Source organism: Ceratotherium simum, chromosome 22 (assembly GCF_057802395.1).
Source record: "Ceratotherium simum simum isolate JZ-2026a chromosome 22, ASM5780239v1, whole genome shotgun sequence".
NCBI classification, from domain to species: Eukaryota; Metazoa; Chordata; class Mammalia; order Perissodactyla; family Rhinocerotidae; genus Ceratotherium; species Ceratotherium simum.
The window spans coordinates 48,872,776-48,887,032 of record NC_141921.1 but is presented as its reverse complement, the minus strand read 5'-3'; positions in this window follow the sequence as shown (position 1 = coordinate 48,887,032).

The following is a 14,257-nucleotide window of genomic DNA, read 5'->3' as shown; positions in this document are numbered from 1 at the left end:
CCCTGAGCCAGACCCGCCAGGCGTGGTGTTGGAATTTCCAATTTCCCTTCCATCTAACTGGGATCCCTTTGAAAGTCAACCTCAGATACAAATACCCCATTTCTGTAAACCCAAATTATATGATTTCTTCTGCTAAAGAATAAGGTGTGTGCTTTTTTTTGCGATATGACTCTCTCGGTCTAAAATCGGAAGTTTGGACTGGCAGAAATCTAAGTGTCTGTTCTTGGAGGTGGCAGAGCAGACGAGGGCCTGCCCTTCCCGTCCATCCTGGATTTCTCTGTTGACCGCCACGTTCTGCCATTTTTGGCCGATCTCCCTAAGCATTCTCTCTTCTATTTCCCTCTTTTCCCCCTATCCCCTAAGGGCCCTGGTTGCACATTTTAGTCCTATATTTTTGTCCCCCTGAAAATGACTAGAGCAAGCCCAGTTTCTCCTGAATCTTCAGCCCCTCGGGCCCAAGCACTTGGCAGGTTTGGGGGTGGGTGTCTGTCCTTGGACCCCCTGACAAAGAGAGCACTTATTTCCCATGCCTGGGGTGTCCATGAAACATTGCCTCAAAGCTCATCATCGCCCCAGACCACAGCGAGCTGCCCTCCCTGTTTCTTCTCTGCCCCAGGCTCCAGCACCTGGTGGGCAGCTCCCAGTTCACTCAGGCCCAGCATCCCGGATGCAGATGCCACCATGTGCCCAGAGACCCCCTGGGGGCCAAGGAGCCTGGGCCAGGCACGAGAATTCCAAGATCCCAGCCTCAGAGCACAGATGCAACTGGGCGGCTGGCTGGCTGACTGCTGCGTCCATGGGCAGGTGGCCAGGGTTGGGGCTGTAAACCAGGGGTCCCACTGGGCCAGGTTTGCCTGGGGCCAGGGCCCTTCAGTCCAGCCTTAACTGCCTCCCTTTTTTGGACCGTTGACACTCAGCCACAAATGGAAATTCAGAAGGAGGCCTCCTGGCCCTTCCCTCCACCGCCCCTCAGACCCCAGCCCCAAGCAGGCCAACACCCTCCCCCACTGCGCTCTCATTCCAGGACGATCGGGTAGGACACACGGGGCTGCCAACCCCTCGACCAGCCAGACCCTTCGTGAGTGGGACCCAGAGGCCCCCGGATGGAACCCGGGGGTGTGCGTTCCTGCAGCCTGCCTGGGACCCCAGGGTGTGGATCAACCCGAGAGACCACTCAGCTCGCGTGGCCTTCCTGTACCAGGCCGAGAGTGCAGCCGGTCAGTCCAGACCCTGATTGGCCCAGCACCTCCGCGGCCCCACAGCCTGGCCCTGGAATCTCTGAGGACCCTTGGCCTCCTCTGTGCTTGCTGCTTCCTCAGTGAGCATTTGCAAAGCGCTCACCTGAATACATATCACCCGTGGCAGCCTCGAAGCCTCGAAGCACTGGACTGTAGACCCTGCCCCTGCCCTGCCCGCCATTCCCCTGCCCACGTGACTGAAACCTACTGAGCTGTATTCACTGTGCTGTCCTGGGGGAGGGGCGAGGGGCAGCGCCAGGCCGGGAGAGCGCGCCCCTGCACTGCCGCCCGGGGGACGGACCGGGAGCCCAGCACCTCGCTCCCCTCCCGGCTGGGGACTCGAGGACACAGCTGCTCCTGCTCAGTGGAGGTCAGCCGGGTATCGAAGCCATGAAACTGTGTCTCTGTAGCAACGAGCGATACTGTGACTAAGACATTCTTGCGTTATTCCAAGGAGAGTTCCTTTTCTCCTCCATTCCAGTTTTTTTGCTTTATTCTTTTCTGTCACTGATTCAAATTACCACTTTTGGAAAAAATGAAAGAAAATATAATGAAAAGGCAGCTTGGGTTTCCAAATGTGCAATTCACTTGTGAACAAAGTAATTCTAGAGGTTTCTCTCCGTGTGTTTTCCATCGTCACTGTTCTCTTCAAGACAAGGGAGGCTGAGCCCTGTGTCAGGATACGTTGTTGAAAGCACACACAGGTGTACATGCACACAAGAACCCCCGACCTGTGCATCCACATCATCCTCTGGCCATTGTTACATTGCAGATTTCATTTAGTTTGTTTTTTGTTTTTTTTTTTCTTTTAGAACTGTAGAGTGTTGAAGAAGAAATCGAAAGTAAATGTCTGGTTTTCATATAATGTTTAAAAAGACCATTAGGAAGGAGGCCGGTATGTGTCCCATGTCCCCCTGATTGTAAATTGCTTCTGTTATCAGTAAACTGTGCATGACTCGTGTTTAGCAGTCATTATCGTGTCTGTTTGTGAAATTCTTATGAAGAGGAAAATTCCGTAGATGCACTTACTGAATATGTGGTTAGGGTCCACGTCCTCAGACCAGGAGTCCTGAACTGCCAACGCAAAAGACGCAGTTCTTAATCACTATGGAAGTTGCTGTGGGAGAAGACTGAAATAAAAAGACGTGAGGGCTAGGAAGTCGTTAAGAGCGATTCTGCAGATTTCATTTTGATGCTTGTGAAAAAGACAAATGTACTTGTGTAGAGAAATTTCTTTAAGATAAAGCCTAGGAGAAGCTGATTTGAGGTTAAGCTGTAGAATAGGACTGTATACCAAATGTAATCTTTCCAATGCTACAATGAATTTATACATGAGATTGATATGCAATAAATCTGTGTGCTTTTCTAAGCCTCCGTGCCCGCGAGCTTCATTGAAGGAGAACGGAGGCCTCTGGGATGGGAGAAGGGGTTCAAGAGTCAGGGCGTGGCCAGTGGCGAAGCTCACCAGCCTTGACTGAGATCCCAGGTGACAGGCCCTGGTGTAAGTGAACCATCCTCCCAACACCACCACCAGGGCTATTCCTGATTTCCAGAAAACGACAAGCTCAGGGAGGGCACCAACTACCCCGGACAGCCCTGCAGTGAGAGTGGCCTCCAGGTGTGCCCTCCTCCAGATGTGGCAGCCTCCAAGTGTGTCCACCCCCAGGCGTGGTGTCTTCCAGGTGTAGCCTCCAGGTGGTGGCCTCCAGGTGCGTCTTCCTCCAGATGCAGCAGCCCCCAAGGATGACCTCCTCTAGGCACATCCTCCTCTAGGTGTGTCAATCTCCAAGCATGGTGCCTTCCAGGTGTGGCAGCCTCCAGATGTGTCCTCCAGGTGTGGCAGCCTCCAGGTGTGTCCTCCAGGCGTGGCACCCTCCACGTGTGCCTGCTTCCAGGTGTATCCGCCCCCAGGGCCTCCCCCCTTGAACTCTTGCCCTGGGCCCCTTGGTGACACAGCGTTCCCTCGTGGAGGTGGTGGAGGAGCCCACCCTGTAAGGCCAGTCCTAAACCCACCCCTTCCTAAGGTGGACCTCCCCACCGGCCAGCCCTGCATGGCGGCTGTGCCTGCCCTACTTGCAGTGCCCCCAGCCAGGGCCTGAGCCTGCCCCACAGGTGATGGCCAGATGGCTAGATCGCCAGGGGTTGAGCAAATGCCTGGGGCTGCTGGAGAAGCAGACCTGGCTTCCCCAGGCGCCCCTCCTCCCGAGACCCAGGCATTCTTATGACGGTCCCCATCCTGCGTCTGCTTTGACTGAGGTGTGTCCAAGAGGCCTTGAATGGTTAAACCACCAAAAACCAGTGCTGCGTCCCGAATTAGGCTGTGGGGGGCTGCCCACAGGTACTTCCCCAAACCTCACCCATGAGTGTCTCCTCTCCACTTTCTGCTGACACAGAGGTTAACGAGTGTCACCCAGGAGTCCCCTAGGCCTGCACCCTCTGGGCCAGCCTTGTCTGCCACACACGAACAGCCCCCCACCACCTAGGGTCTCTGAACTTCTCCTGGACTCCTCCTTGCCACCTCCTGCTGGCACCCCCAGGGGCTGTGCCTCCCTGGCCCCCAGCTCCTCAAACACAGGGCGTGTTCAGAGGCATACCATGCCTGGAGGTGGACACACCTGGAGGGCTGCCATGCCTGGAGGTGGCATGCCTGGGAAACCCTCAACTGGCAGCTGGCTCTCTAGCTTCTCCAAGCGGGTCCTCTGAAGGAGAGCCCAGCGCCCAGGTGGCCTTTCTGTTGCCTGACACCTGCTCGTTATCCAGACCTCCGCTGCTGACGCACCTGACCACTCCCACAGGTAACTCCTTGCCTACCCGCCCCCCATACCCCACCCCCCGAAGCCCCTTGACCCCCTTACATGCCACCCATTCTCACCCACTCAGGCCACAGGAGACAGCTCCCGAATTCCCGGGACCCTCTCCAGCCTCCGGTCCTCCACGGTGGCTCCCCTGCCACCAGAGCACAGAGCTGGGGTGGGCGGTGAGCCTCCCACACCCAAAGAGACCCAGCAAGGTGTCTGTCTGCACAACCCCCGCCCAGGCCAAGATGGCATCTGGGCCTCCCCCGATGTGGGAGGAGCGGTGTCTTCACGCAGGGGAATGTCTCACTGCCCCTGAGGGCTGAGGGTACCTTCGCCTTTTCTGTTTTCTTTGTGTGGCAGGAAGAAAAGAAGATTACAGAGTCAAACAGAGAAATTGGGCAGCAATCCTCTTCTCCCGGCGGCTTTAGAATTGCATGGGGTCCAGAATCCCCCCACAGACCACCATCTCGGGCCCCCGGGACACACAGGGCCCCCTGAGCCTCTGTTCACTGAGTCAGAAACTATCCCACACACAGGGTTTGGGGTTGTGAAGAGGGAGAGGGACCTCAGTTACCTCTCTGTTTCCAAAGCTGGCTCGAAACACACTCTCCGTAGAAGGTGGGTGCACGAATGAATGAATGAATGAATGAATGGTTTGCTATAAGGGCTGTCACTTAACATGGATTCTGTGAACTCCAGTGCCTCTGAAGGGGCCTGAACACACTCCGCCAGAAGTCACGAGGTGGGGTGAGGCCTGGGGACCCCTAAACAGCAGCTCCTGGTAGCCACCAAAGGGAAGAAATGGAAGTTGATCTTGGAACAAGATCCCAGGACCCAAATCCGGGGGGCCAAGCCTTTTTATTTTCCTAACTCTATCAAGTGAAGTGCATGTCCCTGTCTAGGATTGGTCCAGGGGGCGTTTAAATATTTCCAAGTTCCTTTCCTCCCTGACGAGGCTGACAAGCAATGGAGAGATCTTAAGCCCCGATGGTCAGAGGTGGGGTTTGCCCCGGAGCTCCCGGCACAGAGACAGCTTGAAAGGCTTCTCTCTGGGAAACATATTTCCGCTCTCAGAGGACAAATGATGTGAATCACAAAACTGATGAATGGCCAGGCTTCCAAAAGTCATTCACAGCAATCGAATGACAGTACCCAGCGTGCCCATAATGGCCCTTCCTGGAGCTTGCCGTATTGGGGCTCCGGTCAAGTGCAAATCCCCCCATCTTTGTTCAGCCTGGCAACCTCTCTCCTCATTAGACCCGAGGGGAGAGGAAAATCTAAGGAATCAGAGCGCTATCTGATAATAGCCCTATTGTCAGGAGGCCCCCCGAGGAAAAGGGAACAGAGACGAACAGAATATTGCTGACAAGCGGACTTTGTCTCTGCAGCCCGGCTCCTCGCATAAAGGACTGTGGAAAAAAGCTCCATTTTGGAAACGGGGGAAAAAATCTACAGGAGAAAAATGCGTCAATGAGGAATCTGTTTTCTGGGAAAAGAGATGCTTTTGATTCCCCTTCAGATTCATTTTGGGCCAAGTGAGCCTGTCGGTTATTTGCAGAGAAGCTATTTTGAGAATTATTAACCTATTTCTCGTGGCAGCAAAAGTCTTCCAAAAATCAAGATGTGTTCTGATTTGGGGTAAAATGGCCAGACCCAGGGTAGCTTTTGGGGGGACAGAGGGACCAGAGAGAGGTGTCCAGGGGAGTAAGTTTTCCCAGGGGGATCCTGGGGTGTGAGGTGGCCGCCAGGCACGTGCCTGGATTGCAATCTCCATGAAGGACAGTGTGCCCGTGCTTACCGCGGCCGGGTGACAACTTCCACACAACTCAGGAGAGGGAAGGGGGTTCGCTCCTAGAGTTCCAGGGCAGAGGAGGATGGAATCCCAAGGGTACAAGAGGGGAAGGCTGGACGACAGCTGAGGCCCCGCAGAGGGGGTAGGGGCCACCCAAAACCCCAAGGGAAGCAGTTGGCTCTTCTATCCTGGGATCCAGCTTGTGGCTCCTGGACTCCTGAGCCCACCAGGCCACAAGGAGGTTCTGGGAAGCCTTCAAGCCCATCCAGAGCAGGAGCCAGGTTCTACACTGCAGGGAGCTGAGACCCTACATCCACACAAAGACCTCCATGCCGACATTCATGACAGCTTCATTCGTAATAGCCCCCAAGTGGAAACAACTCGAATGTCCATCCACTGGTGAGTGAGTGTAGAAACTGGAAACCAAGGAAGAGCACCGGAATGAGAGCTAGCAATGTACTCAGAGCGTCATGTAGAAGTGAGTCAGCCACCATCACTCACATTTTAATGGAGACCAAAGGCAGGCAGAGGAGAAGGGGGAGCTTTGTGGTAGAAAAGGGAAGATTCCAGTGTGTCCTGATGGGGCTGCGGGCCTGGGGAGTTGGAGGCACAAACTGGAAGCAGGCGTCCCACATGACTGGTTGGGGGCACATTTTCTCTGGCTGATCCTGAGTTGGAAGTGGGGACAAAACTCAGGGAAGCTGCAAGCAATGGATCAAGTCCTGGGCGCTCTGGGCCAATGGTTACTGTCATTGTTTGGCTTCCTGAGCTGGTTCCTGCAGATGATGGGTCAGAGGTCGGGGTTCTATTTTTGTGTAGCCATTGTCCGTATATTCGGTGTCTGAAAACAAACTGTGGCGCCTCCATAGGAGGGAATCCTACTCGTCAGTAAAGGAACAACCACTGATAGGCACCACCAAGCATGGGCTAGGGCTCTAACCACCCTGCTGAGGGCTGCGTGATCCTGATTCCACGGCATTCTGGAAAAGGCAGAAATGTAGGGATGGGGAGCAGGTCAGTGGGTGCCCAGGGATGGCGGAGGGAGAAGGGATTGACTGTAAAGGGGCATGAGGATGCTGTGTGGGGTGACAGAGGTGTTCTATATTGTGATTGTGGGTTCGCAACTATACGTTTGTTAAAAACTCAACCAATTTACACTTTAAAGGGGCGATCTTATTACATGCAAACTATACTTCAATTAACTTGATTTTTCGAAGACAGTGTGTCCCACCTACCCCCACTTGGAGGCCTGGATCCACCGTGAAGCTCAAAGTCTTGGAGGCCCTACGTGGCTTCAAGAACTTCTCACCCAGGCTGGCCAGGGTGATTCCCACTCCACTGCACTGCCCCCAAGGCCATCCAGCCTGCCCTTCCCCCAGAGCACCCAGGCTGGGACCAGCAGGTGGCAGAAGCAGAGGGGGCCCAGGGCTTAGCCAAGGGCCAGCTTGGGGGCACCCAGCCTCACCTCACCACAAGCATTTGGGGTGGGTGCTCACCCTTCACCCCACCCAGCATGGAGCTGATGAGCACAGACCTTCTGCTTGATACCATTTACAAAGAGTTTAGAAGTGCGAGGAGCAACACTGTCGACTGTTTATGGTGCTATATGTGCATAGGAAAAGAACAAAAACATGCACGAGGTGGATAAGTACCAAATTCAGGGGAGGGGTTTCCTCAGGGAAGCAAGGAGGCAGAGGTGGGAGGGGGAGGGCTGGGCGAGGGGCTTCACGCTTATCTGCAATGGTTCACAGATGCTGGAGAATCATTGAAACGCACGTTCAGGTCATCCACCAAAGAGACAGAGAGCAAGTTTTACTTCTTCCTTTCCAGAATGTCTGCCATTTCTTGCTTTTTCTTGCCTCATCGCACTGCCAGGACCCACGTGGAGTGGAAGTGTGGGAGGGGGCATCTTTGCCTTGTCCCAGAGCTGACGGGGAAAGTCATCAGCTCCTCCCCATTAGGTGTGAAGTCAGCTGTCGACGCCCGTCATCAGGATGAGGAAGTTCCTTCTGTCCCTATATTGCCGAGATTTTTGTGACTATTAAGTATTGGATTGGGTCAATGCTTTATCTTTATCAGTATCCATCTTTAAGTGAAATTAAACCACTTTATGTAAATATATGAACTTCACAATAGTATTTTTCTATTCTCTCCTCCTGTCTTGTGTGTTTTTATTATATTTTACTTCCACGTATGTTATAAACTCCATTATGCAGTCATTATTTTTGCTTTAAATTATCTATTATCTTTTTTTTTTTAAGATTTTATTTATTTATTTTTTTCCCCCCAAAGCCCCAGTAGATAGTTGTATGTCATAGCTGCACATCCTTCTAGTTGCTGTATATGGGACTCGGCCTCAGGATGGACGGAGAAGTGGTGCCTCGGTGCGCGCCCAGGATCCGAACCCGGGCCACCAGCATCAGAGCGCGCGCACTTAACCACCAAGCCACAGGGCCGGCCCATTATCTATTATCTTTTAAAGAATTTTTTAAAACACAGAAAAGTCTCTTACATTTATCCACATATTTACAATTTCCAGTGTGATCTGTTCCTTGTACAGAGAATTTCCATCTCCTATCATTTTCTTTTAGCCCAAAAACCTTCCTTTGACATTTCTTGTAGTGTAAGTCTGTTGGCAATGAATTCTCTCAGCTTTTGTCTTTTTTTTGTGTATGGTGTAAGATAGTGGTCCAGTTTCATTCTTTTGCCTGTGGCTGTCCACTTTTCCCAACACCATTTACTGAAGAGACTCTCCTTTCCCTATTGTATATTCTTGGCTCTTCTGTCAGAAATTAATTGACCATATATGCATGGTTTATTTCCAGGCTCTGTATTCTATTCCACTGATGTGTGTGTCTGTTTTTATGCCAATACCATACTGTTTTACTGGAGCTTTGCAATATAGTTTGAAATCAGGGAGCATGATGCCTCCAGCTTTGTTCTTCTTTCTCAAGATTGTTTTGGGTATTTGCGGTCTTTTGTGATTTCATACAAATTTTAGGACTTTTTGTTCTATTTCTGTGAAAAATGCCATTGGAATTTTGATAGGGATTGCACTGAAACTGTCAATTGCTTCGGGTTGTATGGACATTTTAATGATATTAATTCTTCCAATCCATGACCACAAAAGATCTTTCCATTTTTTTGGGTCTTCTTCAATTTCTTTCATTGATTTCTTATGGCTTTCAATATACAAGTCTTTCATCTCCTTGGTTAAATTTATTCCTAGATATTTTATTTGATGCAATTGTAAATGGCATTGTTTTCCTAATTTCTCTTTCTGATAGTTCATTATTAGTGGATGGAAACACAGCACATTTTTGTATATTGATTTTGTATCCTGCAACTTTACTGACTTCATTTATTACTTCTAATAGTTTTTGACGGAGTCTTTAGGTTTTCCATACATAATATCACATCATCTGCAAATAGTGACAGTTTTACTTCTTCCTTCCCAATTTGGATAACTTTTATTTCTTTTTCTTGCTGAATGGCTCTGGCTAGGACTTCCAGTACTACATTGAATAAAAGTGGAAAGAGTGGGCATTCTTGCCTTGTTCCTGATCTTAGAGGAAGGCTTTCAGCTTTTCACCATTGAATATAATGTTAGCTGTGGGCTTGTCATAGACGGTGCTTATTATGTTGAGGTACCTTCCCTCTATATCCACTTTGCTGAGTTTTTATCATAAATGGATGTTGAATTTTGTCAAATGATTTCTCTGCACCTATTGAGATGATCATACGATTTTTACCCTTCATTTTGTTAATGTGGTGTATCACATTGATTGATTTGCAGATGTTGAACCATCCTTGAATCCTTGCATCCCTGGAATAAATCCCACTTGATCATGGTGTATGATACTTTTAATGCATTGTTGAATTCAGTTTGCTAATATTTGGTTGAGGATTTTTGCATTTATGTTCATCATGGATATTGGCCCGTAATTGTAATGGCTTTTCTTGTGGCATTCTTGCCCGGTTTTGGTATCAGGGTAATATTGGGCTCATGAAATGAGTTTGGAAGAGTTCCCTCCTCTTGTACTTTTTGGATGAGTTTGAGAAGGATTGGTATTAGTTCTTCTTTGAATGTTTGGTAGAATTCACCAGTGAAGCCATCTGGTCCTGCACTTTTGTTTGCTGGAGGGTTTTTGATTACTGATTCAGTCTCCTCACTAGTAATCAGTCTTTTCAGATTTTCTATTTCATCATGATTTAGTCTTGGTAGGTTGTATGTTTCTAGGAATTTATCCATTTCTTTTAGGTTTTCCAATTTGTTGGCATATAATAGTAGTCTCTTATGATCCTTTGTATTTTTGTGGTATCAGTTTTAACACTTCCTCTTTCATTTCTTATTTTATTTGCGTCCTCTTTCTTTTTTCTTGGTGAGTCTAGCTAAAGGCTGGTCATTTCTGTTTATCTTTTCAAAGAACTAGCTCTTAGTTTCATTGAGCTTTTCTATTGTCTTTTTAGTCTCTATTTCATTTATTTCTGCTCTAACCTTTGTTATTTCCTTCCTTCAACTAACTTTGGGCTTCGTTTGTTCTTTTTGTCTAGTGCCTTGAGGTGTAAAGCTAGGTTTGAGACTTTTCTTATTTCTTGACATAGGTATTCATCACTATGAACTTCCCTCTTAGAACTGCTTTTTGCTGAATCCCATAAATTTTGGTATGTTAAATTTCCATTTTCATTTGTCTTAAGCTATTTTTTTATTTCTCTTTTGATTTCTTCTTTGACCCATTGGTTGTTGAGTAGCATGTTGTTTAATCTCTACATATTCGTGAATTTTCCAGTTTTCTTTGTGTAATTAACTTCTAGTTTCATACCATTGTGGTCAGAAAAGATGCTTGATATGATTTCAATCCTCTTAAATTCATTATGAATTGTTTTGTGGCCTAACATATGATCTATCCTGGAGAATGTTTCATGTGCATTTGAGAAGAGTGTGCATTCTGCAGTTTGGGGATGGAATGTTCTGTAAATATCTGTTAAGTCCATCTATTCTAATGTGTTGAAGGCCACTATTTCCTTACTGATTTTCTGTCTGGATGATCTATCCATTGATGTAAGTGGGGAATTAAAGTCCTCTACTGTTATTGTATTGCTGTCAATTTCTCTCTTTATGTCTGTTGATATTTGCTTTATATATTTAAGTGCTCCTATGTTGGGTGCATATTTTCAAATATCATATCCTCTTGTCGGATTGACTCCTTTATCATTATGTAACGTCTATCCTTGCCTCTCATTACAGTCCTTGTTTTAAAGTCTATTTTGTCTAAAATATAAGGGCAGCTACTCTAGCTTTCTTTTGGTTTCCATTTACATGGGATATCTTTTACTATCCTTTCATTTTCAGTTTGTGTGTGTTCTTATGTCTGAAGTGAGTCTCTTGTAGGCAGCATTAGATGGGCCTTATTTTTTTTTTTTTAATCCATTCAGCCACTCTAAGTCTTTTGATTGGAGAATTTAGTCCATTTACATTTAAAGTAATTATTGACAGGTATGTGCTTATTGCCATTTTATTAATTGTTTTCTGGCTGTTTTTGTAGTTCCTCTCTCTTCCTTGCTTCTTCTCGTGCTCTCTTTCTTCATGGTTTGATGACTTTCTTTAGTGGTATGCTTAGATTCCTTTCTCTTTGTCATCTGTGTACCTATTATAGGTTTTTGCTTTGTGGTTACCATGAAGCTCACATATAACAGCCCATATTTATAACTGTCTATCTAAAGTTGATAACAACTTAAATTTGATCCTATTCTAAAGCTCAACATTATTACTCTCCTCCCATGTTTTATGTTTTTGATGTCACATTTTATATCTTTTTATATTGTGTATCCCTTAACTAATTATTGCAATCATAGTTGTTTTTACTGCTTTTGACTTTTAACCTTCACACTAGCTTTATAAGTGATTAATCCACTACCTTTACTACATATTTATCTTTCCAGTGAGATTTATTCTTTCATATGTTTTCCCGTTACTAATTAGCACCCTTTCTTTTCATCTGAAAGAAGTCCCTTTAACATTTCTTGTAAGGCTAGTTTAGTGGTGATGAACTCCTTTAGCTTTTGCTTTTCTGGAAAACTCTCTCTCCTTCCATTCTGAGTGACAACCTTGCCAGGTAGAATATTCACGGTTGGAAGTTTTTTTTCTTTCAGCATTTGGAATATATTGTGCCACTCCCTTCTGGCCTGTAGAGTTCCTGCTGAAAAATCTGCTGATAGTCTTATGGGGGTTCCCCCATATTTAACAAGTTGTTTTTCTCTTGCTGCTTTTAAGATTCTCTCCTTGTCTTTAACTTTTGACATCTTAATTATAATGTGTCTTGGTGTGGGTCTCTTTGGATTCATCTTCTTTGGAACTTTCTCCTCTTCCTGGATCTGAATGTCTGTTTGCTTCCCCAGGTTAGGGAAGTTTTCAGCCATTATGTCTTCAACTAAGATTTTGCCCCTTTCTCTTTCTCTTCTCCTTCTGGGAGCCCTACAATGCAAATGTTAGTCTGTTTGATGTTGTCCCATATGTCCCTATCTTCACTTTTTTTCATTCTTTTTTCATGTTACTGCTCTGATTGGGAAAGGTCTACTGCCCTGTCTTCAAGTTCACTAATCCTTTCTTCTGCTTCCTCTAGTCTGCTGTTGAGCCCCTCATTGTATTTTTCATTTCAGTTATTGGATTCTTCAGCTCTGTGACTTCTATTTGGTACTTTCTTATATTTTCTATTTCTTTGTTAAAGTTCTCACTGTGTTCATCCACTCTTCTTCTCAGTTCAGTGAGCATCTTTTTGACTATTACTTTGAACTCTTTATCAGGTAAATCACCTGTCATCATTTCATTAAGGTTTTTGCTCTGAAGTTTTACCTTGTTCTTTAATTCAGAACATATTCTTCTATTTTTCATTTTGCTTGATTCTCTGTGTTGGTTTCTACACGGCAGATGAAACCACCACCTCTCCCAGTCTTCAAGGAGTGGCCTTATGTAGGAGAGGGAACAGGTCATTCTACCTCACCTCAGCTCCTGGTCGTCTCTCAAAACTCTGTGCTTGTCCAAGCAGCCTATTTTAGTTCTAACAGCTCCCAGTAGCTGAGGATGTGCCAAGCCCCGTCAGTGCCCCAAAGGGGAGGATCTCAGCACAGAGATTCCGGCTGACAAAGCCAGACCCTCAGGCCGAAGCTCCAGGACAAGCAAAGAGGTCTCCTGCACAGAAAGACTGGAGAGCGTGCTTAGTTTTATCTTAAAATGTCTTGATTTCACTTTCACTTTTGAAGGATATTTTCACTGGAAATGGACATCTTGGTTGACAGTTTTGGTTCCTTTCAGCATTTTAAAGACGTCCTTCCAGTTCTCCTCGCTTGCAGTGTTTCTGACAAGTCAGCGGTTATTCTCACCCTTCTTCTCTCAAGACGGTCTCTCTATCATTGGTTCCAGCCATTCAATGATGCTATGTCTTGGTGTGGTTTTCTTTGTATTCATGCTGCTTTGAGTTCTTTAAGGCTCTTGGATCCACGGGCTTGAGGGTTTTATCACATTTAGAAAGTTTTTGGCCATTATTTTGTTACACAAATTTTCTCCCCCTCACTCCCTTTTGGGCCTCAGATGACACACATTGTTAGACTGTTTGATATCGTCTGACAGATCAGCAAGACTCTGCTTATTTTTTCCAGTCTTTTCTCTCGTGCTTCCGTCTGGATAACTTGTATTGTCCCATCTTCAAGTTCGCTGGTCTTTTCTTCTGTAGTGTCTAATCTGTGGTTAATCCCATCCAGTCCATTTTTAAACTTCTACATGGTATATCTTTGACTTTAGAATTTTCACTTGATTCAGTATTATACTTTGTCTTTTGATTATATTCATTATACATTTCTCTTTTTGTTATGATCATGGCTTCCTTTAAATCCTTGGACGTAATTATAATAGTTGTTTAAATGCCTAATCTGCTAATTCTGTAATCTGTCATTTCTGGGTCTGTTTCTATTGACTTCTTTTTCTCCTAGTTATCAGTCACATGTCTAGTAATGTTTTACTGGGTGCTGGAGGTTATAAACGCTAAACTGTTGAGATCCTGGATTTTGCTGGCTTGCTTTTTAAGAATGTTGAGTTATGTGCAGACAAGCAGTTAACTTATGTGGAGACCAGCCTGGTCTTTGCAAGGCTTGTTTCAATGCTCTGTCAGGTCAGGCGTAAAATAGCCTTCACTCTGGGGTTAGCTTAGCCCTACACCTAAGATGTGGCCTTCTTTGGTCTCCATCAAATGCCCTGGGGGTCCACAAGACCTCTTCATTCTGAGTGGTGGTTATTCAAGTGTCTCCTGGCCCTGTGTGGACGCTGGGAGCTGTCCAGCTCACAGACCTCCCTGGTAGTCATTCTCTGCCTGGCTCCCTGGGACCTCATTCTGCATATGCACAGCATAGCATTCAGCCAAAACTCAGGTTGGCCC